This window comes from Nelumbo nucifera, chromosome 5 (assembly GCF_055504915.1).
Source record: "Nelumbo nucifera cultivar China Antique chromosome 5, China Antique-T2T, whole genome shotgun sequence".
Lineage (NCBI taxonomy): Eukaryota > Viridiplantae > Streptophyta > Magnoliopsida > Proteales > Nelumbonaceae > Nelumbo > Nelumbo nucifera.
In genome coordinates, this window is record NC_142653.1 from 52,612,067 (window position 1) to 52,634,534 (window position 22,468).

The 22,468-nt window shown below is 36.7% G+C and overlaps 1 non-coding gene and 2 pseudogenes across 3 annotated transcripts; 2 read left to right on the forward strand and 1 right to left on the reverse strand.

Annotated features, from left to right (window-relative positions):
• Window positions 1-595: 595 nt before the first annotated feature.
• On the forward strand, window positions 596-3,834 carry LOC104596881 (wall-associated receptor kinase 5-like; annotated as a pseudogene). The gene is made up of 3 exons (XR_016076581.1): window positions 596-1,512; window positions 1,602-1,787; window positions 2,520-3,834. The product of XR_016076581.1 is annotated as a wall-associated receptor kinase 5-like (transcript).
• Window positions 3,835-9,089: 5,255 nt separating this feature from the next.
• LOC104596715 (L-type lectin-domain containing receptor kinase IX.1 pseudogene) lies at window positions 9,090-11,409 on the forward strand (annotated as a pseudogene). Its single transcript, XR_016076540.1, has one exon. The product of XR_016076540.1 is annotated as an L-type lectin-domain containing receptor kinase IX.1 pseudogene (transcript).
• Window positions 11,410-17,549: 6,140 nt separating this feature from the next.
• Window positions 17,550-17,623, reverse strand: TRNAT-AGU (transfer RNA threonine (anticodon AGU)). Its single transcript has one exon. It is a non-coding gene; the product is annotated as a tRNA-Thr (tRNA).
• Between the last annotated feature and the right edge of the window lie 4,845 nt (window positions 17,624-22,468).

Genomic DNA, 22,468 nt, shown 5'->3' on the forward strand with positions numbered 1-22,468 from the left:
CTTGGTTCCCTCGTACATTTTACTTCCTTTTTGTCTTTCCTTATTTCCTTTCTTTTTTACTACTAGTAAACGTGGAAAAATTGGGTTTCTAAAAAATTTCACCCAAACATAACGTCACATGTAAACAGATTACTAACCATTGCTAGAAGAGGAGGGGAAGCCTGACACCATTTTAAAAAGATAAGGGAGGTTGTAGTGTTTAGGTGTAAGATCAAGGGGGGTTTAAGTTTTTTACCCTTATTTTGATATTTAAATGTTTACTTTTTCATTAAGACAAATTTTTATTAATTCTCGTTAATCTTGTTAGCTTTCTTTGATTTTAGTTATTATTAATAAATGGATTTTAGATTATATATGAATAGTAACAATTAATACGTATATTTTCTTATATTTTTATTAATCTCTCTGCAGTCTCTATCTGGGATCTATTACAAAGAAGACGTGTACCACGTACAATTTAGTCAAAGTAAAGAATCCTCCTCACTTTCTTCCCAATCTCCTTGCAGGTTCTTCGCTCCCTAGCTCATGACGAAAATTGTTTTGTCCGAGTATTTATATACTTAACTTGTAAGGTTTTCATCCAACGAGACTACCATCTATCTGTCGATCTGAGAGATCATAGTTTCCAAACACAGATCAACCATTCAGCCATGCCTGATCTCCATATGTTGTTGATTCCACTAGTCTTACTCTCAGGGTTGGAACAAGTAGCAATGGGCGCCCAGATCATCAGCAAGGTCGGTTGCCAAGAGAAATGTGGAAACGTTAGCGTTCCATACCCTTTTGGCATTGGCGATAGCTGTTCCATTGACGCACAGTTCAACCTAACATGCAACCACTCCTTCAGCCCTCCGAAACTTTTCTTACCTCACGGTAACTTGGTTGTACTTGACATATCGCCCTACGGCGAGCTACGCACCCTCGTCTGGAACGCCTGGGATTGTTACGATGAGTATGGTAATAGGTTCAACTTCACGGCTTGGACCACGCTAGCACGATTCACCTTCTCAGATACCCGTAACAAGTTCACAGCAATTGGCTGTGACACCGTTGCGTACATCATAGGCACCAAGGGCCAAACTTATACGAGTGGGTGTATATCTCTATGCAGCGATATAACTCACGTAGTTAATGGTTCGTGTGCCGGCATGGGCTGTTGCCAGACCTCCATTCCCAAAGGGCTAATGAAGTATGAAGTAGAGGTTTATAGCTTTGACAAACACAGCAAGGTCTGGAAATTCAATCCATGTAGCTATGCCTTCCTGACCGAGGAAGGCCTGTACAACTTCTCCTCAACAGATCTCCAAACCGTCACGACAGCAACCCAATCTCGAGTAGTACTTGACTGGGCTGTTGGGAATGAAACTTGCGAAGAAGCCAAGAGAAATCTGACGACTTATGCATGCCATGAGAATAGCTACTGTTATAGCTCCAAAAACGGCCGACCGGGATATCTCTGCAACTGCTCGGATGGTTATCAAGGAAACCCTTATTTACCCCAGGGTTGCCAAGGTATGTCTCAGTTTTTACTGCATGGATTCTTCTACTAGTCAAACGTTTTTGTTTCACTTTATGTTCTTGATTGGGTCTGTCTCCGTCAGATATTGATGAGTGCAGCGATCCAAGCCTGATTGCATGTTCATACCAATGTAACAATACAATTGGGGGTTACTTCTGTTCTTGCCCATCGGGCTACCATGGTGATGGCAGAATCAACGGACAAGGCTGCCTACCTGACATCAACGATGATGAAAATGACAGGTTGCTTGTGATTAAATTCACTTTAGGTATGTATGCAATCCATTTACTCTCGTCAATCAATCACTCTGTCACAGACTCACAGTTGAAGACTAAACTGTTCACCTGTGCATGTTCCTCTGGTAAGGGTGTTGGATGGACGAATAAGACATATTGGATTGAAATAATCCGGTCCAAAATATTCAAATATGCGATTCATTGATATAAGATAAGAATATAGTTGTCAACGGATCAGGTTGAAATCAATCTAAATTAAAATGAATTTGAACAGATTAAACAATTGGAACATTGAATTGGATCAATCTAAAATAATCGAAAATATTCATTGGATTGAATTGGACCTAGTCCATTTGTAATGAATTCATATTGGATCAGATCAAATTGGACCAAATCCAGTCCAATTGACACCCTTACAAGCTGATTTATGATTTTACCGCAAGAAGCATCCCGGGCTCTATATGGAAGTCAAAATTGGCCACGTTGCCCATATCATAGTCCAACCCATTTCCATGGGAAAATCTATGATGTCGAAAAAATATGGCACGGAAAGAGTTTTGACCAATCAAAACCCACCCATAAGTTTTGATAAATAACACCTAATTGGTTACTACGTTTAGATTCCAGTTTGTTAATTAATTGTTTTTCAGATATAGTATCTTTTTCATATCATAGTCTAACCCCCTTTTTTTATCGAATATCCTTTAAATTCATAGTCTTGATTCGCTTTTCTTTCTATTTTAATTTTTTTTCTCTTTTTCTAGGCGCTTGTCTTGGCATCTTCTTTTTGCTTGCTTGTGGTTGTTTGCTATATTGCACAATAAGAAAAAGGAGAATTATCCTACTGAAAGAGCAAAATTTTCAAAAGAACGGTGGTTTATTGCTAGATCAAATTGCTTCACGTAGAGGTGTTCCAGCCGAGATATTTAAAGAAGAATACCTGAAAAGAGCAACCGAAAATTTTGATGAGAATCATGTTATTGGCGAAGGAGGTTTTGGTATGGTTTACAGAGGAGTTTTACATGATAATAGAGTAGTTGCTATTAAGAAACCTAAGATAATGGATCAGAGTCAAATTTCACAATTTGTAAATGAAATTCATATCCTTCTCCAAATCAGTCATCCAAATGTAGTGAAGCTCTTGGGTTGCTGCTTAGAGACGGAGGTACCTTTGCTGGTCTATGAATTTATCTCCAATGGAACACTTTTTCAACACATACATCGTGAGCAAAATAGACCATTCATTTCTTGGGAAAACCGCCTGAGAATTGCTACAGAGACGGCTGGAGCACTGGCACATTTGCATTCACATTCTATACCAGTTCTTCACAGAGATATGAAGTCTGCCAACATACTGTTAGACAATAATCACATTGCAAAAGTATCTGATTTTGGAGCCTCAAGGTTCGTTCCTTCGGATCAAACTCAAATGACTGCACTGGTTCAAGGGACTTTTGGATATTTGGACCCCGAATGTCTCCATACAGGTCAGTTGACAGATAAAAGTGATGTTTATAGTTTTGGTATTGTTCTTGTGGAGCTGTTAACTGGAGAAAAACCTCTTTCATTAGATAGGCCTGAGGTTCATAAAAGTTTGGCTATGTATTTCATTTCCTCCTTGAGAGAAAATCGTCTCTTCCAAATTCTTGAGAATGGAATTGTGAATGAGACAAACAATGCCCAGGTGAGGGCAGTTGCTGAGCTTGCTAGGAAATGCCTAAAGGTGAAAGGAGAAGACAGGCCCACAATGAAGGAAGTGGAAGATGAGCTCATACGATTGGGAAACTTTCAAGAGCTTCCAAGAGTAGTGCAACAAAACTATGAGGAGACAGAGCCTTTGCTTGATGAGACATCAAACTATTCTATTTGACTATATAAATTGTCACGAAAGTTTCGGCAATGCCTTCATAAGAGCATTGGAAATTGCACGCTAATCCTTTAGTATGCCAACTTCTATAATGTGTTAAGGTTCCTTCCGTGCATGATCTCTCAAATATTAGTATTTGTATTTTAATAAAGTTAATGTATATATAATATTAAACAGAAATTAGTATGTCCTACCAAGTGTTTCACGTATAATTACAAAGTTTTTTTTGGTAATAGTATAATTACAAAGATTATATCTATTATATGTGCACATTATGAAAAATTTTGGTCTAGAAACATTCTTTTAATACTTATATGTTATATATATATATATATATATATATATATTACTTCTTCTATAATATTTCAGAACAGAGGGTTGACACTAGTTGCATGGGAGGGCTGCTTAGTCTTCATCTCTTGCGTTTTTTTCCTTCATCTTTTTTAACAGGGTAGCCTTTTCTTTTTTGTTTGGTATTAAGTTACAGGGGATTCATGGGGTGGGAACAAGCAGGATCCACGTGAGGTCCACTACCTTACCATAGAGACATTAAGATTATGTTTGGTTTGAAGGAAAATGTAGGAAAACCTTTACAAACCTTGTATTGGTTTTCCTGTCTTTTCCTTCCTTTCCCTACCTTTTCCTTCAAACCAAACATAGTGTAAGGTCTATTGGAAAGGTATATAATTAGAGACAATAAGACAAATTAAGGCATTTGATAAAAAATGCCTCTATAAATGTCCAATTACAATGGTTCTAATGGATTATTACTGAGGCATTTCGTGGGTGCCTCTACATTCTATTTTTATTAGTGGAGAACCGTGCGATGTAGGTGATTTATCAAAGAAAAGTGAAACAATCAAAACTTATAATTAAGAAATGAAAGCAGTGTTATTTAAAATAATTAACCTTTATTTTAATAATTTGTTACAAAAATAATTTAGTAACTTTGGATTAATTATATTAATAATTTTTAACAAAATAATAAAGTATTGTTAATTACTTAATAAAATAATTATTTTCCCATATTATCTATTAGTGTTCCATTTTATTTACTTCACTTTATTAATGATTAAATGTTACATTTTTTTTGCAAATATTACTTAAATATTTAAAATACTTAAACATTAGTAAATATATGAATTTAGGCTATAATCATAATCAAATTAATCAATAGATTAACTTTTTTGTTCATAATTAAATTAATCTAAGCCTAAGCTCGATGTTTAAGACTTCGGGTTAGGCTTCGGTTGATCCTTATCATGACCCAACCCACCCAAGTTGCATCCCTAAGAGTAATGTGACATTTGTAATTAGACTGGACCAAACCAAGTGCAACTCATTCACTTATCATTTTTGGGCTTTTTTAACTACTTTTAGATAATATTGAAACCGAATGTGCTATGGACAATAGACTACCTTATTGTGTAGCCCAATCAATTGGAAAAAAAAATCTCAAGCCAAATTTTGATAGTGTATTAACAATTTTTAAGGTTGCTTGGCCTAACCTAACCCACACCTCAAGCGTAATAATATTTGTTTAGGCCTAGGACGTGGATAGACTTGTCATGTTAATTATAAAACTATGATTTCTTTTACAAATTAAATTTTTTTATTTAATTTTAGTCTGATATAAAAAATATATATAACATCTCTATCTATATATTAATATAAAACTTGTTATCTAAATATTATATAATAACATTTACCATATATGCATTTACCTTCCAGGAAAGGTTCAAAATATCGATACATATCGGGCCATATTGTGGGCTTCCTAATACACCCCTATAGGGGGTGTTTTGGGGTCTCGATCGGTTTAGGGGGTGGACAGACCTTAAACCGACCCCCTTGAACCAGATTTGAAAAAAAATGCTAAAAAAAATAAGATACACTCAGATATGCCTTTACCAGCATATCGGGTGTATTGATATTTTAAACCTTGCTTCCAGGTTGATCTTAGGAGTTGCTTAACTTGGGCCCTATCCTAAAACCATCATTGGAATCCAAATGTCCGATAATGGATTAGACTTCAAATCTGATAATCCTAGATTTGGATGCTAGAATTTGCATATGGTGGGAACTAGGCATTGAAACCGTAGTTCAACCTAGGCATTGAAAGAATTGATTCTTATCAGTTTTCCCATTGTGTTTCTGTAAGAAAACTGTTAGGAAAATCAGGCTAAAAAATCTCAGACGATCCAAGGCAATTGGATAGCAATTTTACGGAAAATAGTGCTGCTGAATCAACTTCTCACTCATTATGCTATCTTCAGTTGGAGTTTGGTTTTTGTAACAGATATTGGGTGTGAACACTCTAGGAGCTCAAATTTGTGGACTTTGTATTAGGTACAATTAGTTTTCATTTTGGTTTTAAATTTAGTCTAATTCAGTGCAAGGTCGATCCAGAAATTTTAGATTTCAAAATCTCCAAAAAACTGATTTCCATGTGGGATTGGAAAAAATTTTAAAATCCAGCCAGCCATTAAACCTGACCCCTGAATATGTGTATTTCAGATGTAGTATGGATTGATGTAATGCAACATTTTGCAGAAAATAAAAGTCTAGTTTAGACCAATTCCAAAGTGGATGATGAATGTAAGTATAGGGATGAATCTGAATATTCATGTATCGGCATTGAAGCAATCAACTTCGAGAATTCTTAAAATTCAAGGGGGCAGTTGACACTAGTTATTGTCACTCGAACAGGCTTTGCACTAGTTTCTGACCTGCCACCGGTTATTTCTAATGCCTGATTGGAGTACTATAACACCTAAAATGGGTTTGAGCTTTGAACATTTCAAAGGCTTGATCCAGCTAATCCAGAAATCATTTTGCTTGGCGTTGAACATATGGTATTTATGGCCTTCTCATCTAAATGTTCAATTTATTTTATTGCTATCAATTGATCGGGTCGTTCTGTGAAATCAAATTGATTAAGCCAATTACATTGATTCTGGTTTCATGGTTTGCATCGCAATTAATATTTGGATAGGGGTTGCTTCTTATTTTCCAAACTGATTAAGTTCCAAATCGGTTATAGCTAAAAACATATGTAAGTTCCTATATTTTCTTGTAATTTTTATTATATTCTATGTCTAAAAAATTTCATAAACAATATATAAGATAATTTTGGTTAAAAAGGCTTCTTTTATCGACATATAACAGTTTATTATTATTTAGTTGTTTACTAAAAAGTAATTTATTATTTTTTGTCATTTTTATTAAATATGTGTTTACCAAAATATTAAGTTCTAGCATACAATTATCATTGGCAACAAATAAATTTGCTTCTTAAAACAAAAACATAAGAAACACTAGCTTGGTTGTGTATGTTTTTTGTTTTTAGATTTGAAACCAAAAGCATTTTCTTAAATCTAGTTTTAAGAGCATGTTTTCATTTGATTATTCATCATCATGTTTCATAAATGATATAATTTCTATATTAGAAAATTGCTTTTGTTTTAAAAACCAATATTTTTATTGGTTCTGAAAACATGTATTGTTTTTTGAACCAAAATCAACCTATTTTCCCTTTGAAAATAAAAGCAGAGTTCAAGATGATGTTATTATGTTTTTTTTCTTTACTAATGTGGTGATTCCAAAAACAAATGAAAATCAAAACATTCTTGTTGTAGAACGCCCCCTAAAGATGTCAGGTATCTAATCGGATCAGACTTTATTATACTGACTAATTATTAGTTTGGTTCTTGTCAATATCATAGAACTGATTAAGGGGATGTTTGGCACTATTGTCTTTTTACCCAAAATAAGATGCCACATTGGGAACTAAAGATGTCAGGTATCTAATTGGATCAGGTCTAATTATCATGACTAATAATTGATTTGATTCTTGGGGGCATTTTCTTTTCAGATTTTAAGAGGGGAAAAGTTGGTCAATGAAATTTTGGTTTCCATTCATTGAGATACCCATCTTATTTTTTCAAATTTATGTGGGATTTATGAAAAATATTAGTGAGTTTTGGCGGTCTCAGAAGCTATGCCACGATGAAGATTTTGAATTAGGAAAGAGGCAACTAATGAGAGTGCTTGATTTGGAATCTTTGTGTATAAGGGGTAAAATGGGTATTTTTGGATCTATGATTTGATAGGAGGTTGATTGGAAGGTTTAAAAAGGTGATGATATGATTTAGAGATCTTGAATTAGGATATAGGAGGGGTAACATGGGTATTTTGGAGCTAAAATTTAGCGGATGGTTAATTATAAGTTTAGAAAGGTAATGGTAGGGTTTTGGTGCCTTGGAGGTTGTGTCGTGATAGAAATCTTAAATTAGGATAATTGTGGCCAATGAGAGGAGTCAAAATGAAAGTTTCACTTGATAAAGGGGAAAATGAAAATCCTAGGTTAAAACTTAGTGGGTAGATATTTTTGGATGTCAAGAATCTAATGGGCTCAGAGAGGCTGAGATCAAGGAGATTTAGACTACGAATGCTTTGTTAATAAAAGGGCTTGAAATGGAATCTTAATTTAATAAAGAAAAAAATGAGGGAATCTTGGTTTTAAACTTGGTAGTGAACCGAATAAACATCAGGTGTTAACAACGAGCATACCTTTTGAGGATTCTACTTCTACGAGGGTTGGGTGAATCGGGGATTTACATTGAAAAGGATACTGTTCATAATAGCGACCGTGTGCTTCTTGGCACACGAACGAAGAATATAAAGGCTCAAAACACGAGAAGCTTCATCTGAAACTTCTCCATTTAAGAGTCTCTTACATGCGGTCGAAAACGAATTATTACAGAACCTACCAAAAATAATTGGGGAGGATATGATTAATAGTTATTTAATCTCATCCACATGTTTTGCCCAAAAGGAAGGGTGGGCACCCGGTTATTTTGGCCTGTGAATTCCTATGTCAAATCAAGTCATGTCAACGAATGTCTCCTTCTCTCTTTCTCTATTTCTACGTGTGTATCTTATGACTATTTATACGGAAAATAATAATAAAATTGGGAGAATTAAACCATTTTAGCATTTAATGTAATAGACAGCTGGGCTAGCAATATCCAGATTTGATCTAATTAATCAATGGATCAATATTTTTTGATCTGCTTATGGATAAATGAATACCCGAATGTAATTTAAATGAATCGGATTCAAATTATTAATTTTGTATTTAGAGCCTAATTTGGGGGTGGCAATTGGGTGGGTTGGTGCTGGTATATTTTAAAAGTCTTAATGATAGTTTGAAAATGTCTTTTGACTGAAATATATTAATTTTGTATTTATTTGTTCTTTAATTGTAAGGAAAAAAAATAATTTGATCAACTATTTTTTTTCTCATTCAAATTATTTTCATTAAGTCTTATATTTAAGGTATTAATTTCCGTTAACATTCATTAAATCTTATTCTTGTAAATTTGTGTCCCAATTTAATTTAAAATATTATATTTATTCTTATTTAATTCCCTCTCATTAAGTCTTATATTTAGGATTCGCCCAATTCAGATCCACTGCTAACACTGGTAATTCCATTACATCCAGTTTGGCGATTCCCAAGTTCCAACTATATGGCTCTCTTCCACTCATCAAACTCCCACCTCCAATCTTCAAACTTAGTTCTTATTCTGTTCCACATTTTCTTATTCTTCTCATTCTCTATCGTCTCTGCAACACCATTATCCTTCAACTACCCCAAGTTTCCATCGGATATGGCAGACGAACTAGAATTTCAGGGACATGCCTACCGCTCCTCTTCGAATACACTTGTACTCACCAAAGCAGAAGCTATCAAAGCTTTTAATTCCAGTGCCGGTCGAGTCATATATAAAAAACCCATTCACCTCTGGGACAATGCCACCAACAACCTCACAGACTTCATCACCCATTTCTCCTTTTCCCTTTCCTTTGATAAGGATTCTAAATATATGCCGGGCGACGGATTCACCTTCTTCCTTGCTCCCAATTCCTCCCTCCCTCCTCTTCCAACTGCTGATACTAATGTCATTGCTTCTTCGTCAGGTCAATTCCTTGGTCTTTTTGACAATAAGACTGGAACCAATGCAGGTGAGAATCAAGCTGTTGCAGTAGAGTTTGATACATACTCAAATGATGGAGAAGACCCAAAATATCGTCATGTAGGTATTGACGTTAATGCAATCATATCTGTTAAAGAAGTTCAATGGGATATTAATGGTACAAACGAGGTGAAAGGCGATGTTCAGGTCAGTTATAATTCTAGCACAAAAGACTTGAGTGTTTTCTTGATATATGTTGACGGAACGAAGGGAAGTGAGACCCTTAGCCTCTCCTATAGGGTAGATTTGAGAAATAAATTGCCGGAATGTGTTAATATTGGCTTCTCTGCTTCAACAGGATGGAGTTTCGAATTCCATAGTATTCTCTCCTGGAATTTCAGTTCAAGCTTGGAGATAAGAAATTCTGAGACTGGAACTAATTCAAGCTTGGTGAATAGCAACAATTCAAAGCAAAACAAGGGTTTGGTGGTGGGGTTGGTTGTTGGTACAAGTGCCTTGATTGGTTGTTTGGTTATGATTTTGCTAGTCCTGAAAAAGAAAAGGAATAGGTCGCCCGATGCCTCAATGGACGAAGATTTTGAAAGGGAAACGGGACCCAAGAAGTTCTCATATGCCGAATTGGTGCGTGCAACAAATAATTTCAATGCGGAAATGAAGCTTGGAGAGGGAGGATTTGGAGGAGTTTATAGGGGTTTCTTGAGTGATCGTAAGTTGGATATAGCTGTCAAAAGAATTTCTGAAGGATCTAAGCAAGGGAAAAAAGAATACAAGGCAGAGGTAAAGATCATCAGTCAGCTAAGGCACAGGAATTTGGTGAAACTTGTTGGTTGGTGCCACAAAAAGAGAGAACTCCTCCTGGTGTATGAGTTCATGCCCAATGGTAGCCTTGATTCTCATCTCTTCAAAGATAAAACCTTGTTGACATGGAAGGTCAGGTACAATATTGCTCTTGGCTTGGTCTCTGCTCTGCTCTATCTTCATGAAGAGTGGGAGCAATGCGTCGTGCATAGAGATATTAAATACAGTAACGTTATGTTGGATTCTAGCTTCCAAACTAAATTAGGAGATTTTGGGTTGGCCAAGCTTGTAGAGCATGAGCAAGGGGCAGAGATAACAGAGGTGTTGGCCGGTACGAAGGGTTACATGGCTCCTGAATACGCAGTTAATGGGAAAGCTAGCAAAGAATCTGATGTTTATAGCTTCGGAGTTGTTGCCTTGGAAATTGCATGTGGGAGAAGGGCTGTAGAACCATCTGCTGGACAAGGTAAAGTAATATTGGTAGATTGGGTGCGGGAGCTCTATGGACAAGGAATGCTTCGTGAAGCAATAGACCCGAGGCTCACGAGTACAGAAAATTTTGATGAAAAGCAGGTGGAGCACTTGATGGTTGTCGGGCTCTGGTGTGTTCACCCCGACTACAATCGTCGACCTTCTATGAGGGAAGTGATGCATGTTCTTAGATTCGAAGCTCAATTGCTTGTAATCCCATCCAAGATATCATTACCTACTTTTGCCCTGCCACCAGACGCATCTGTACTTGAAATATCATCATCTGCAGCAGGTTCCTCCTCCAAGTCAACCATGTTCTCTACTGATGCTTCTCCTGCTTCATCGCTGTTGCATTCTTGCTGAGTTGGAGGTTACACGTATTGCTGGTGCAAATATGCTATGTATGTTTGGCAGAGTTGTTTTCCCTTCTTTTTCTTTTTCTTTCTTGCTTATATTTGAATAATAATATATTATCTCTATAAATGTCAAATATTGTGGGGTTTGCTTTTGTTCTGATATTTTGTTGAGAATAATAACCTTTTTCCTTACAGATTATTCACACTAGCTAATTACTTGAAACATGAAATTATAATTAAAATATAAACACTGCAATCACTACTTTTGTTATTGTACCATTGACTAGCTAGGTTGAGTGGCTTTCTGATTCAACCACTGATTCTAGTAGTTGATGCAAAGATGTTTTGGGTTTTTAAGTAGAACAAAATAGCCAAAGAAAAACCCATGCCGGCACCGTGACACTCTAACTAGTTCTATGTTTTTCTAACATTCTAGTCCTTCATGTTTAGCGTATAGAGATACAGCAAGATGATGAATGTGATTAAACATAGATGTGTGTTTTACCCAATCAAAATCATGTGACGGATCAACATATGATATTACCAAAAGGATTTGTAGTTTGCAGTTTTTTACTAGGCTCTGTTGGAAATGAACAAAAAATATTCAATCATCAATAAGGGACCATTGGGTTTATTTGATTAAAAGTCAAGTTTCTCAAAAAACCATTCAATCTAAAATCTTAAGCATTTAGGTGAGGTTCTTGAATAGGTTGATATTCTCTAACACATTCCCTCACACGAGAGGTCTATTGGGCTTGAAGTGTGAACAAACATAGGCTCATTCATACCTTGTGCTGAAACTTAATTAATTAGAATAGGGGTAATGAGGATCAAACACTATACCATTTGGTCAAAGTGGCTCTGGTATCATCTCAAAGAAGTATTCAACCTAAAGGTTTAAACTGTTAGGTGAAGTCCTTGAATATGTTGATATTCTCTAACGAAGCTGAATAAATTGAAATTGAATTAACTGAAATTTTAAGAGAAAAAATCGAAAACAACTAAACTAAGTAAAAATCAAAATAATCAAACCAAATTCCTCATTCCATTATTTCAGTTAAAAATAAACTTCACTAATATAATATTATCCCACAATAAAATTTTGTTAGTTAAATTTTTAGATTTAAGAACCAAAATTGGTAACTAAAGAAAATTAAAACCGAAATTTTCGATTTGGCTTTTCAATTTCAACCAGAATATGTTAACCTGATCAACTTAGTTGAATAGAAAAAAGGAGGAACAATTGTGCATGACAATGATGTGGTAGTAGTAGTAGATATAGTAAGGGTTGATTTTTCCTATGGGACTATTTTATATTTTCTTCTTTTCCAAAAGGAAATAGATGGATCAAGTAGCGAAAAAGACCCTACTTGGACCTTCGTGTTTAAGCGAGTTTTAGATTTTAAAATTAACGTGAAAAGTTGTCCCAAATGCAAGAGAGATATCAGGGTTTTCATCAAGTTGTAAGCCAAAAGCCAAATCGAAGACATTTTGTAACAATCGGCTTCTGCTAGTTTGTGATATGGGATTTTGGTTTATATTTTCTTAATTTAATGAAAAGAAAATAATGTATCCAATAGAAAAAAAAAAGTAGCGAATATAGCCTTACGTGGACATCCATGTTTAAGTGAGTTATAATTGTTAGAATTAATATGAAACTTTGGCAGATAAATGCAAATATGTACAATACAAATACATATAAAATATAAGATTTTGCACTTTACATATTTGCATTTGTACTCCTTTCAAATTGACTTTTTACAAGCGAAAGATAGATATTAAGGTTTCAAGCTATAAGTTGAAAGCCAAATGCAAGATTTGTCACTACTGCATTAGATGTATAACATATCGTTGTTATGCAAGATGAGGTGGATGAACAGAAAATAAGTGTTCTAATGAGTTAGATGAGCTGAGTTTTATTGGACGACTTATACATACAGATGGTCAGAAGCCCCTAGGGGTGCAAGTTAGACAGGTTAGGCTGGGTTTAAGCTTAACCCAGGTCCAATTTGGGCAAGATAGGTTGGGTTTAAGTTCAACCCGAATCTCACTTGAATTGAAATTTGATGCATATAGATTGGTCTACCAGTTTACACTAAAATTTAATGTAAATGTGTGTATATATGTATCCATGTATACATGTGTATGATTTATCAAAAGATAATATGCATATATGTATGTACATAGACAGGCTGGGCTTGGGTCGGAATAAGATAGGGTAGAGCTCAGGCTGCCAAAGGGCGAGGCCTTGAGTTGGCTTGAAAAATTAAGAAAAAAAAAAAGATTAAATATTTGGACGCAAACACAACCCAAAAACCAAAAATCTAATCCCAATTAACCCGTGTAAAATTACAAGCTAGGTCAATCAGGTTCATGTTGGGCCCAACCAAATTACACCCCAAGACGCCCCAGGTGGATCCCCAAAGCAGCCCATTGGTCATATCACAGAATGCTGCTGTTCTATGGGTTTGACTACTAGATCATTGACAGACTAGTGGGGACCTATCATTGTTGTTTAGAGTTGAAACACTAAATTTGATGTTTCAAGTAACAACAACAATTTGTATTGATCAACCTAAAATGTTTTTGATTGTGTGACATGGCAACTTATATTTTAAGACTAATTTCTATTGATCAACCCCCAAATGTTTCTCAAAGAAACAACAATGGTACCAAAACAACTCAAACCAATGGTTTTTTGGCAAAATAGTAGGTTTTGGAAAACCTGGAATTATAAATAGGCCCGGGACATGATATGAATGGTTCAATCATCCAAGTCAATGATGGGTAGAAAACATTTAATAAAACATCACAAAAATTATTGTCCATTTATATTCCATTTGAAAATAATAAAAAATAATTTAGTGAATTACTTAAATAAAATAAAAATGATCATTAATTGTTATTATTGATGAAAATATTTTTATAATATAATAAAAATAAATTAATTAATAAAACATAAAATAAATTAAAACTACTATCCATTTAAAATACATTTAAAATTAATATAAAACTAATACAAAATTATCTAACAGTTATTAATTTATAACTAGCTTCTACTAATTAAAAACCAATTTAATTTTCACTAAAACATAAAAGCTTAATATAATTAATTAAAGTTAGTGAGGATTAATAAGTCCGATACAGGAACGCATAGAAATTATCTATAGCGTTCCTTTTCGTATGTATCAGTCTGTATCGGGCCCTATATTTAGGGCCAAATTACCTCTCATTAATTTTATATTTACTCCTATAGTTATGTGCAGTTTCTCTTTCACTAATAAGTTAATTACTCCTATAATTAAGGCATAATTTTAAATTTCAATTTCAATTTTAGCGCCTAATTGGAATTCTCTTCTCATTAATTTCGTTAATTAATAACCCTCTTTCTCATTAAATTCATTAATTAATTGGAATTCTCTTGGACATTAGGCTTTAACAACTAGAGCTTCACCACTAAGTCATGCCCATTTGCTTGTTATAGGTTTATGCATGTTTATTTTTAAATAATTTTTTTCTTTTTCTTAGTGCATGCTTATCAATAAATGTTAGAGTTAATTATTAAAATTTATGTATTAATAAATATGAAGATAAATTATATTGATTGTTTTGAAACTAATATATATCAATATACATTTTAGTTTTTTTTGTTTTTTCACATTTTAGTTATTCCATTATTTGTGAATAGTTACTAAGTGTTCCAATATCTTGATTCTTGAATTTTATATAGACCATTAAATTACAGTTTTTTTTTTACTTTTAAATAATTTATTTACAATCTTATAAAACTTGTAACTATTGTTATTATATATATTTTAGGATTTATTTGAGCTTTTAGCATATTTATGTGTATCTTGATTTTTCGCCCGTATCTATATGTATCCAAAGTGTATCCCGATACGTCTCTTAAAATTATCTTTTCGATACACCTTACGTTTTCGATACTCTAAACCTTGGTCCCAACTAGTATATGAATGCCTATGCTCATACTACAGCTGCAAAGTGCAAGTTGTTAAGCTCGGAAGAGATGGTGTGTTTACTCAACTTGTCTATTTGTATTTAGCTTTTTGATAATGCTATTTTATTTGATTTTCAAAAAAGATACCCTCATTTTTTTCTTCTTTTCTTCTTTATAAAGCTTTTATAGCTTTCCAAAACGAGTTAAAGACAACTATTCATTTATTTCTGTGCATATTGTATTGTTGATCAAGAAAGTTTGGCCCCTAATTTAAAATTGAGAAGGTCGTAGGACGAGATTGTTTGGAGGTCGAGGCCAAATGGAGTGCTATGAGTTAAATCAGCCAATGATCTCCTCAATAACGAGATAGAGCCTGACGGGAAAATAAAGAGGATCCTCAAAATATTGAAAAAATAACATGCCTAGTGGCCTCGAAAAGAGGATATAAAATTGACCTAGAATGTAAATCTTGTGGAATGATTGAGGATATGGCTCATATCCTCCTTAACTGCCTAGTGGCCTCCCAGGCTTGGAGGATAATAAAAAATCATATCCCCCATAGTACATCCCCGTAGTGTACTGAGAACATTTTCCGGTGATGATATCATCAGTTCCGATATTATCATCAGGAGATGTTTCCAATACATGGCAGGGATGTACTGTGGGGCGTGTTGTATGTGGGGCGGAGATGTAAACTCAACTACAGGGCCTCCATAGATACTTAAAAGAAAATGAAAGATGACACTCCAAATTTGCAAAGAATTTGTTAAAGCCCAACTAGCCCTAGGCCTATCGGAGGTAAACAAAAAGAAAGTAAATTGGATTAAGTGGTTCCAAGGTGACAATTGAAGCACTAAAAGGGTCAGGCAAATCATCATGTACATGACAAGTTATCCTAGAGGGGGATTTTTGGACCATAGGGGAGGTCATGGCTTCCTGGGTCCCTCTGGCTCCGCCCTGATACGGATCTATTATTATTGATAGATTCCCTAGGTTTCTCTTTTCTGTGTTTTTGCTCTTAATATCCCTCTTCTATATCAAAAATAAAAGAAAAGAAAAGAAAAGAAAAACCGAGAATGAAGACCAGGCTTTGATACTGGTTGTTTGGTAGAGTTTTGAAATGATAGTAGATTAGTAGTAGCATCAGCGTCTTATATTACCATCAGTACCATCTATCCTTGACGCCATTGAGATCTACTGCTAGCTTGGTTGTTTATCAATTCATACATAACCAATCAAGAGTGAACACACTAGTATTCCCTATCAATGGGTCTCACATGTCAGCATACGGAAAACTTATATGTTTACTTGTGGTTGCCTGGTTGGATACATATTGGGTGATACACAGCCAAGTGAGCAGCAGATTCGGGCTCCCTTGATGCATGATACAAGTTTGGATCTCCTGCCCATGAGAATTCTGTCCACGTTTATCAGAGCCACACATGGAGAACATCTCATCCTCTGCAAAGTATTATGCAGGGGGAGATGTTCCCAATTCACAAAGAGTAGTGTATTGTGGATAGGCATGAGCAGAGTTCCCGTGGATAGCTGACCCGGAATCGCACGATACTTATTTGATGGTGAGAATTTTGACCAATCACCCCCTTCAATAAATTTTAGTTAATACCAGTTGATTGGTTTCTAAGAGCGAATTATGTATTGCATTTTGTGGAGTTAGGAGTGAATTATGTATGCAAACCGGATAGGTTAAACTAGGTTTTAGTTCAACCCAGACCCAAACCTAAGAATTGGGCTTAAATTATCCAACCAGTCTCAACCCGTACTGAAATTGATACACTCAGATGGGCTCAGGCCCAGGCTAATATTAACTGTCCTGTCCCATATTTACCAAAAAAAAAAGAAAGAAAAAACTGTCCTGACCCACATGATGACTAGTAATGAATTTACGGGTTGGGCTTCGGACCCAACTTTACACTGTCTTAAGTTCGGGCTTCAGGCCAGGCCCATTAGAATTTTGACAAAAACCAAGCCCGAACCAACCCATGAACAGATTAGTAGTGCCGGGCTTCGGGTTAAGGTCTATGTCTGGGTCCAACCCAAAAAATCACTCAAATTTTGAGCTCGAGATTGAAAATTTAAGCCCAGCCTATTATAAGATCCACAAATTGTTGATTTTTTTCCATAAAACTATAAAATCACTAGCAAAATGTGTTTAATTAAAACAATTGTATTGTTTTAGCATAACCATTTTTGTTTATATTTATTGAATAGGACGCTCCGTCCAGCACTGATATTAACTGTCCTAACCCATATTTACCAAAAAAAAGAAAAAAAAAAGAAAAAACTGTCCTGACCCGCACCCGAGCCAACAAGATAAAAAATGCTTTCATTGAGATTTGAACTCAAGACCTCCCGCTTACTAAACGGGTGCTCTAACCAACTGAGCTATGAAAGCTAACTCTATAAAATCTCCAGCTGCACTTTGAAAATTTCAAATAACCGTCACCCACCCACCCACCAGAACAGCCAAAATGGAAGGGGAGAATGCTGATTGGAGCAAGCCTCTGGTTGTTAACCTTTTTTAGAGTGCAATTGTGGGTAGCCAAGCAAGTGGATGACAACCCTGTTTTTAACTTTCAATACTTTCAAATATTGATAATTAGCTCTTCAACATGGTGCATGTACGTTATGAATTCTATGGCTTTGCAACTACACTTAGGGTGCCATTTACGGGTGCAAAATTTTACACAGGCTGGATTTGCATTTTCTGTCTTTTGGTTGCATTTTCCTTATAATCCGAGAGGGAAACAACTTGAGTGCATCAAATTATAATGGAGGTTGGGCTCAAATTGTGAAAATCTGACTTGACTTCGGACTCGGTTTGGGCTAGACCTTAAACCCAAATTTTAAAGTTGGGGTTGAATTGACTATAAACCCGGCCCAACCTGTCCAACTTGCACCCATGGTATCAGTCAGCATTGGATTTAAAGATTATATATGCCCAGACTTTTGAATCGATCCCATTCAAATTTTAACAAAATCGCATGCCCAAATTGCACCCCTATACAACAAATGCTCTCTTTTTATACTATTTGGTAACTCTACAACGGATGATTCACTTTTAGAGGGGGTGCAAAGTTGAGCGGTCAAAACTGGGGGTAAGGTTAACCGAGGCCCAATCATAATAATAATTGGGTCTAAGGCCAAAACCCGGACTGGGCGTCAAGCCCAAATTGTCCAATGTAGGTTCAGGCTTGGCCCATCAAAAAAATAAAAAACCTAAAGTCTTGGTACTAGGCCCAGCCCAATGACTATAAATTCAAGCCCAGCCCGTATAAATCAGCAGGCTGAGTCAATCTAAGCTCAGACAACAAATCTGGCCTGCCGAAATTGCACCCCTATTCACTTCGGGTGCTTATTGATCTGAATAAATCGGGGCCAATCATGTGAAAAATTAAATAGTTCGTATCATACAAGTAGCAGCAATATTGTTTTCTTCTTTAATTCCATTTTTGTAAGATAGTTTTCCACGAGAGGGCGACGGTGACTTGTACAGCGACGATAATAGCAGATCATGACTTCATGAGATCTCTCATTTCTAAATCTGAGATTTCTTTAAACCTGATCTTTCTCTCTCTCTCTCTCTAATTTCAGGTTTGAGATCAATCTCTTCTCCCTCTACATTTTCTCTGTTTTTTTGTTATTTTATTTTTTAAAAATTTTAAATAAGTTATATTAAACCAGGAATCGTTGTACAGGATGAACGGTTCAGCAGTCTAAGCATCTGGATCACTAGTTCATTTGACCAATTTTAAAATAACAGTTTAGCACATTCGTTTTATTAAGCCCGCGCCTTCTTAGTAGCGTAGTCTCATCTCTTGTTGTATGAGTCCTATCTGTTGTATAGTTGTTCTTGTTGTTCTTGGTTTGATTTTCCTTTTTCGTTTAGGAGTTGTATCCTAATCGCAAGAGGGAGCTAACTTAACTCTACCTCTATATATAAATCTTGTAATCAGCTGATGGAGAGGCATACAGAAAGAAAAGATTTCCCTTCCAACTCGAGTTTTTTCATGGTATCAGAGCGAAGAACGTCCGACTTTCGCACCGCCTTCTGAGACTGCAATGCTCAATCTTCTCTGACCTCTGTTCGTGGAACAGATCGCTGAAGAGTTTGCAGAACTCTATTCTCGATCGTCAAAGCTGGTGGCTGCAATATTTTCGGATCATTGCTCGTTCGACCCTCTCTGACCTCTGTTCGTAGAACAGATCACTGAAGAGTTTGTAGAACTCTATTTGCTTCCGATTGTCAAAGCTGGTGGCTGCGACAATTGATTACTTCGGATCATTGCTCGTGAAGCGGATCTCTGAGGATTCTGTAGAGCTCTGTTTGCGACAGTCAGTCAAAGCCGGTATCTGATCTTCGCTGAAATCAAGAAGGAAACGGAGACATCTTGCTTTGGCTGATCAATCATGTCGGATGGAAGAGAGAAGCAGAATGAAGGTGAGGGCGGAAGCAGAAAGGTGGTCTCACCGTACTACTTGGCAGCCAACGACAATCCGGGTAATATAATTACCCAAGTCCAATTGAAAGGAGACAACTACGAGGAATGGGCTCGAGCAATGCGAATGGCGCTCCGAGCCAAGAAGAAAATCAGATTTCTTGATAGGACTATATCTCAGCCCGCGGATGATTCACCGGAGCTGGAAGATTGGTGGACTGTAAACTCGATGCTGGTTTCATGGATCCTCAACACGATAGAACCAAGCCTACGCTCTACAATCACGTACATGGAGACTGTGAAGGACCTATGGGACGACATCAAAGAACGGTTCTCAGTGGGCAATGGGCCAAGGATACAGCAATTCAAGGCAGATCTTGCGACAAGCAAACAGGCAGGTCTCCCAATCGTGACATATTATGGCAAACTGAAGCAAATCTAGGAAGAACTTGCTAACTATGAGCAAATCCCGACATGCGTCTGTGCGGGCTGCAACTACAACATCGCTGCAAAACTGGAGAAGAGACGAGAAGAAGAAAGAGTCCATCAGTTTCTGATGGGCTTGGATGACTTAGTATATGGAACAGTGCGTTCCAATATTCTGGGCACCGATCCGTTGCCAAACTTGAACAAAGCCTATGCCATGGTGATACAAGAGGAGCGGCTAAGAACCATGACCCACGGCAAAGAAGAAAGAAAAGAGGCGATGAGCTTTGTTGTGCAAGCTCAAGGTGGCACAAAAAGAACGGGACACGACAAAAGAAAAATCTGGAGCGTGCACAAACTGCGGACGCACAGGACATGAGGCAGAGAGTTGCTTTCAACTTACGGCTACCCGGACTGGTGGGGAGACCGACCGAGATCCACTGGGAGTGGGAAAGCTCGAGGCCGAGGAACACAAGGTAAATCTGGTCGTGGACGTGGAGGCGGATAGAGAGCAAATGCAGCACAAGTGGTAGGGCAAACTTCTGAACCGACCCATGCGACAGAGGGAGATCGCACTACTTTCGGTGGATTGACTAATGAACAGTGGTCCACTTTTCTTAATCTGTTGAATTCTTGCAAACCTAGCACAAACGAGAAGTTGACAGGTATGAATTGGATAATTGATACAGGAGCTTCGCACCATATGACAGGAAACCTGAACCACCTGCGTGATACCGAGACCGTGACCGGTTGTCAGGTTGGATTGCCCGATGGAAAGCATGTCATGGCAATAAAGAAAGGGATCGCCATTTTGAATGATTACATGAAGCTTACTAATGTGCTTTATGTTCCTCGTTTGAATTGTAACCTGATATCTGTGTCGCAATTATTAGAAGAGTCAAATTGTAATATCCAATTCACTAATAAGTTTTGTGTTATACAGGACCGCACTTCGAGGATGGTGATTGGTGCGGGTGAACTACGCGGAGGGCTCTATTGCTTCAAAAGTACGTGCTCAAGCAATGTTCACAAAGCAAAGGTTGAAGCTTCATACGAGTTATGGCACAAGAGAATGGGTCATCCCTCTAAGAAAGTAATTAAACTTCTTCCTGATTTGAACTTTAGATGTGATAGTAGAAATAGGATATATGGAGTTTGTTCAAAAGCCAATCAGACAAGAGGTACGTTTGATTCTAGTGAAAACAATGCTAAAGGAACTTTCGATTTGATTCATTGTGATTTATGGGGTCCATACTCGGTACGACCGTCTTGTGGTGCCACGTATTTTTTGACCATTGTTGATGACTTCTCAAGAGCCGTTTGGATATTCTTACTTAATGACAAAAGTGAAGTGGGCAAAACACTACAGAACTTCCTTACTGTGGTTAAACGGCAATATGAAAAATTGGTGAAGATAGTTAGAAGCGACAATGGTACTGAGTTTACTTGCTTGAAGGAATATTTCTCTGAGCAAGGTATAATACATCAGATCTCATGTGTGGAAACACCGCAGCAGAATTGACGTGTCGAGAGAAAGCATAGACATATACTAAATGTTGCCAGAGCTCTTAGATTTCAGGCCAACCTCCCTATTGAGTTTTGGGGAGAATGTGTTATGACAGCAGGTTATCTGATCAATAGGACCCCCTCCACTCTCCTTTTGGGTAAATCACCGTATGAGATGTTGTATGGGCAGAAACCAAGCTACAAACATATACGCACATTTGGGTGTTTGTGTTATGCACGAAGCCTGAATCGTACCAGGGACAAGTTTGCTAGTAGAGCCAGACGTTGTGTCTTTGTGCGATACCCCTTTGGCAAGAAGGGGTGGAGAGTTTATGACTTAGAAAATAATGAATACTTTGTTTCTAGGGATGTGGTGTTTCTAGAAACTGAGTTTCCTTATGCTATTGAAGAAAAACAAGTCGAACGCAAACCCAATGATGGTACTCTTGCTTATAACCAGGAGGAAACTGAAGAGTGTGGCGAAGAAGATAGTGAAAGAGGAAGGGGTAACGGTACTTGTGAAGTCATAAGAGAGACAGGACACGGCGACAGGTGTGAAAATAATGAAGGGGAGCATGGAGTAAGGGGGGTTCTATGGAAGAAACGAATGCAGAGAATGAGCAACTTGGACGAGGTCATAGAGTGAAGCATCCTTCCACCCGTCTTAAGGATTACGTCATACACACCACATGGTGTTCCGACCACAGTCTGAGCCCTTCTGCCAGTTTATCTCGCCAATCTCACTCCTCAAGTACTCCCTATCCTATAACACATTATGTGAATTGTGATAAATTCTCTTTGCGACACCGCTCTTTCTTAGCAGCTGTCACAGCTAATCATGAGCCCCAGAGCTATTCAAAAGCTATCAA